General features: G+C 35.0%; 1 pseudogene; it reads right to left on the bottom strand.

The window, feature by feature from the left end:
• Positions 1-3,379: 3,379 nt before the first annotated feature.
• LOC139845177 (small ribosomal subunit protein eS4-like) lies at positions 3,380-4,131 on the bottom strand (annotated as a pseudogene).
• Positions 4,132-6,097: the final 1,966 nt, after the last annotated feature.

A 6,097-nucleotide genomic window follows, 5' to 3' on the forward strand; every position in this document is an offset into this window, starting at 1 on the left:
AGAAACATATACGTTACATACTTATATACATTTCATATGTATATATACCTTTCATACTTTTATACATCGAACACGAATACGAATACAAAGATACGGACGAGTTTGAACGAAAATCCTCAATTCAATTATCATTAATTACATCAGATGGTGTAAGCGAGACTATGTTGTGTGGATCCATACGGGTTTGACTAACCCTCATTCGGACTGTTCGCTACCTTTAAGCGAATGAAATATATTCTGGTACGGTGTATGTTCTAACACTTTTATGGTGAGGTAAATGATACGGTTAAGCTTTGATAATTGGGTGCTCGGTAAACAACAATACTTATGGAGTTCAAACGATTCGGAAAATCGACTTATACTATAACTTGTGGTTCAACTTATTTTACTTACATACTCATTTACTAAACCTATGATTTCACCAACGTTTTCGTTGACAGATTCTCTATGTTTTCTCAGGTTCATACTTGGCTATTTGATACATGCTTCCGCGTACATTCATACTTGCTTGGGGTCGAGCATACATGCATACACTCTGATTACTTGCTTGGAGTCAAGCATGCATACATACTTACGCTATTTATAGCAACTGTGATTTTCAACTTATATTATGTCGCAAGTTATTTCATTTATACTTTACAATTTTTGTAATCTTAAACTTGTTGTCGAATTGTTTGTAAACTAAACTTTGCAAGTCTTGTACGTTTCAAATGAATGCGACATAATTTTGGTCAAACGAGTCTCATATAGGGACTATGACCACGCAACGGGACCTAAGTAGTCGGCGCCGTCAATGACGATTTTGTCGGGTAGCTACATAAATTTGGTTGGAAATTTCCGGGTCGTCACAAAACTTTTGATAAAATCTTGTGGTCCATCTTTATATTTATGACTCGAGCAATTAAACCTATAACTCACCAACATTCGTGTTGACTTTTTAGCATGTTTTATTCTCAGGTCCTTAGACTGCTTCCGCTGTGATGTGCTTGTTGCCTGCATGGAGTCTCTCATGCTTTGTATAAAGTTTATTGCATTCGAAATGAAACTGCGTTGTATAATAAATAATTTGACTGTGATGTCAAACTGTATGATAAAAACTTATGTAATTTGAGGATTTGCTTATACCTAAGCACTCACCCACATGTTTATAACTTTCTATGTTTAGAAAGTCACTTATTTTAATGAATGCAATATTTTATCAAAACGTATCATATAGAGGTCAAAACCTCACTGTGGAATCAATGATTAACGTGCCGTGTCAATAGCGATTTTGACGGGTCGTTACACAATTTCATTTTGGCTACTAAATGATTTGTCAAATATTTGGACTATTGTCCAACAATATTATGTATTAATCGGTTGTATTATACCACTCATTAATCCAACTTATTGGTAAATTGATAGTGACACTTTTCAAATAAAACAAGTTTTGGTTTTTGTTTTCTCTACTTCACCTTTTTCAAACATTATGAGTCCATATATGATAGTCTAACTGTTTGCATCTATAACTTAATAGATATAACGTGGTTGAGTAGGCTCGCATTGCGACAGATGAATGTTAGGTAAATTCGAAAGACGATAAGGATGAGAAACATATAAGCAAAAGAAACAAATTGAAGTGACAAATATAAATAAAAATTAGAAAAGGACAAACGTGTTAGGTATTGTTTCTTTTTCAGCCTCCAGATCTTATTATGTCTTATGTTTATGCGTATGTAGACGTTTTTATTGCAGAGTGTTTGTTTTTCTGAAGACATAAGGTAAATAATGTCTTCAAATGTCTGTAAACACTCTGACTTAGAAATATGCTTCTAAGTGTTGCAGACATAAAAACAAACAGTTTTCAGTATTCACATACAGACTTTTAGACTATATCTTCTTTACAGACATAGTCTGCAGATCTTTATACAAAAACATCTTAAAAAACAAATAGCACTCTAGTATCAGTAAGTTTATGTTTTAGTATATGTGTAAATTATTCATAAGGTTTATGATTTAGTATATACTCCGTATGTGTAAATGTAAATGTATAAAAAATAAAATAATAGTGGTACCGAATCCATCTCTCCATTTGATGATATCGATACGACAACACGAAACGAGAGTATGTACGAAACGAGAGTATGTATGCATTATGTATGTACTAAGCTACCCATCCCATTCTTATCACAAATTGCCAAATGGGTGCCAAACATTACATTATTCATTTATTTGTGTATAATATAGTTTCTAACAAAATTTGATCGACAAAATATGCATGAGAGGACATCACTATTTACATGTACAGATGTACTTGCTACTTCATTTAATCTGTCGTTTTATATTAACAACCATATATTAATTGAACCGTTGAACGAGCATAAAATTGACACACAAAGTTGTAATAAAAAAAAAAAAATTAATAACTATCGATTACACGTTATTATCACTGATAGTTTGGTGGTTATTTAACCACTACTAACGCATAAAAAATGATCTTAGAATTGAAACCACTAGGGTTGTTATTGACAAAAGCGTTATGCCGTTATATATAGAAACAAACACACTCGCGGTTCATAGACATAAGACCACACTCACTACGGCAATTGTGACGTGAAATGATTTTAGAGGTTTTTAGGGTGGGATAATTTTGACGTGTCAATGCTGTGAGATGTAGAGGTGTAGCGATTAATGTTGAATAGGGTTGTGGAGATGTTTTGGATAAAGTTTTAAAATATAATTAGAAATTGAGTAAAAAATGATAAAACCGCCTCATAATCACGAATGCAGCTAGTTTCGGGCCTTGCTTTTTAACAAGGCCACAAAAATCATTGGCCAAAAATGCCTCGTAAGGGGGTTATCAAATGATAGTTGATGATGTCAGTGGCGAAGTTAGTAGTACCTGGAGGAGTACACGTCTCACCTGGGAAAAAATTTCTAGTTTAACATTCATAATTTTTAGAGGTAAAAAAGTTGATAGATAATCATCTTCTCCAGTCCATGAATCCTAGTACGCGATGATCTTCTTAAATTTCTAAGAAGGTAAACATCTTTCTTAGCATTAACGGAACCATTTGAATTCGAGACCAGTTAATACAGTAGTTTCTTCATTACATTATGAACACTCACAGGCCTTTGGTCAAACACTGTGTTCTCTCTTTTTCATACCATTGCACGAAGGATCACTAGTTGGATTGTATGGTTTTTCTGGTCTTTATATTGACGGTATTGGTGTGTATGTGGAAAATAGCAAGGTCCAATTAGCTACCAAACTAAACATTAGCATAACAATTGCAAGGTTTCAAAATAGCTCTTATATGTAAACTTAAGTTGCCTAAACAAAAAAATCAAACATGGTTTTTACTTTTAACATGACCAACTTCTAATAGAAACATAAAACCTATGCAGTAGCAGCTAACGCATCCTGCCTTTTCCTGGCCTCCTAAATAATAGTCAGCTTAACACCCTTGCCCTTCGGTAATGATAACCACAACTTTGATCCATTTCCAAGAGTATACACATTCCCCAAAAGAGTAGCAAACGTTTTCCCATTTGCATCCTGAATGTGAACCGTTTCAAAGCCGCCCTTATGTTTCTCTCTGTTCTTAAGGATTCCAACATGACCTGTGTTTCGACCACCAGTCACCGTGACAACATTGCCGACATCAAACTTGATGCAGTCGACAATCTTGTTTGAATCCAAGTCTAGTTTGATGGTGTCATTAGCTTGATCAGAGGATCTGGGTAGCGGATGGTACGCCCATCGTAAGTGTTGATATATGGAATCCCTTTCTGACCAAATTGAACTGACCTAACCTTGCATAGCTTGAACTGTACAGGATTAATTGGGTAATTTATGTACACAAAAATAACTTATGTGCAGTTATAATTGACAGTAATTTATAAACGATTCTTATATTATTGTATATATCGAGTATAGCAGCTAACCTTTAGCTAACCTTTGATTCCTCGTCCCTAATAGAGTGTAGTCTGAATCAAAAATAAAAAATTATCATATTCTCCAAAACTTGGACATTATTTGTAATGAAGAAGGCTTTCATGATTACAGATTAAGTTTCTGGGGGAATGAGCGTCATACTGGTGTTCAATAATTATGATGCTGCTATGGAGTTGGTCAATAACCCGAACCATATTTTGAGAAAGTGGCTATGCAAGATTGCCTTATGGGATGAATCATGTTGGCCAGAAGGAAGAATGGCATGGCTGCGTATCACTGGTGTAGTGGTGTACCTCCACACTGCTGGACCGAGAACACCTTCATGTCCATTGCAGAGTGGTGGGGCACGGTATACGACCTGGAAAACTGTTCATTTACTGGAAACCAATCATTGTCGTATGGCAGGTTTCAAGTAAAGTTATCTGAACCGGATAAAGTAAATGGATCATTAAAACTCAAGCAGAGAACAAGAATTTATTTCATTAACATTGTGGAAGAGGAAAAGAGGTTGCCGGGTATGGTTGGTGATGAAAGTGACAAAGAAAGTGATAAAGAAAATCAATCACCGTGTTCTGATTGTTGGAGATATGGAGAACTTTAAACAATTAGAGGGAAGATTCTAGGAAACTCACACGAAGCTTCCACGAAGTTGTTAGAAAACTCACATGTAGCTTCCACGAAGTTGTTAGAAAACTCACATGTAGCTTCCACGAAGCTGTCAGGAAACTCACATGTAGCCTCCATGAAGCTGTCAGGAAACTCACATGAAGCTTCAAGGAATTATTTTTTGCTTACTCCTTAAACCATTCTATAAATAGACTCTCTTGTAACTCATTGTAAACACACCACAAATATTCAGTAAATACATTCTCTAGTTGGTCCGTGGACTAAAGCAATCACAACGATTGCATATAACCACGTTATCTCTTGTGTCGATTTACATTTCTTGTATTTATAATCTTTCGTTCATTAAGTGGGTTAGTAATCTTGTAGAATTACTATCGGTGAGTGATCTTGTTGAATCACTTGCGTTGTTTTGGGTCCTAATATCCTTACAACTGGTATCAGAGCACAAGGTTTCGTTAAGGGAACGATGGCGGAAGACGGGAAGTTTAGAATTGACCGATTCAATGAGAGAGACTTTGGCTTCTGGAAGATGCAAATTGAAGATTACTTGTATCAAAAGAAGCTACACCAACCCTTATTAGAGACCAAGCCTGAAAGCATGAACGATGCCGATTGGACGCTTTTGGATCATCAAGCATTGGGCGCTATTCGTCTTTCACTTGCTAAGAACGTTGCATACAACGTTGTGAATGAGAAGACGACGTTTGCTTGCTTGAAAGCACTCTCTAACATGTATGAGAAACCTACCGCTTCTAATAAGGTATTTCTCATGCGTCAATTGTTCAATACAAAGATGAAGGAAGGTACGAGTGCAACGGATCATATCAATGAATTTAATAATATCGTTTCAAGGCTTGAATCGGTAGAGATTAAGTTTGATGATGAACTGAAAGCACTAATCTTGCTTTCATCATTACCGGAAAGTTGGTCGGGTACGGTTACCGCGGTTAGTAGCTCTACGGGAACTACTAAGCTAGCGTTTGAAGCAATAAGGGATTTGATTCTTGGTGAAGATACTCGTAGGAGAAACTCTGTAGTGACCCGAACTTTTTCATGTTTATATATATTAATTGAGATTGATATTTACATGACTAAATGTTTCCAACGTGTTAAGCAATCAAACTTGTTAAGACTTGATTAAATGAAATAAGTTTCATACAGACAATTGATCACCCAAGTTGACCGGCGATTCACGAACGTTACAAATTTGTAAAAACTACATGTTGTGGTATATATAGACATATATATATGGTTGACATGAGATTATGATGAGTAAGTATCTCACTAAGTATATTAACAATGTGTGATATACATAAGAAATGAGATTACTAAGTTAAGAAGCTCGAAATGATATATATAACGATTATCGTTATGATAACGTCTACTAAATACATATGTATCTTATTAAGATATTGATACACTTTATTTAACATGATAAAATGATATTTAAATATATCATTAAGTGTGTTAACAATGAACTACATATGTAAAAACAAGACTACTAACTTAATGATTTCGAAACGAGACATATAT

The sequence above is a fragment of the Rutidosis leptorrhynchoides genome, chromosome 1 (assembly GCF_046630445.1).
Source record: "Rutidosis leptorrhynchoides isolate AG116_Rl617_1_P2 chromosome 1, CSIRO_AGI_Rlap_v1, whole genome shotgun sequence".
Lineage (NCBI taxonomy): Eukaryota > Viridiplantae > Streptophyta > Magnoliopsida > Asterales > Asteraceae > Rutidosis > Rutidosis leptorrhynchoides.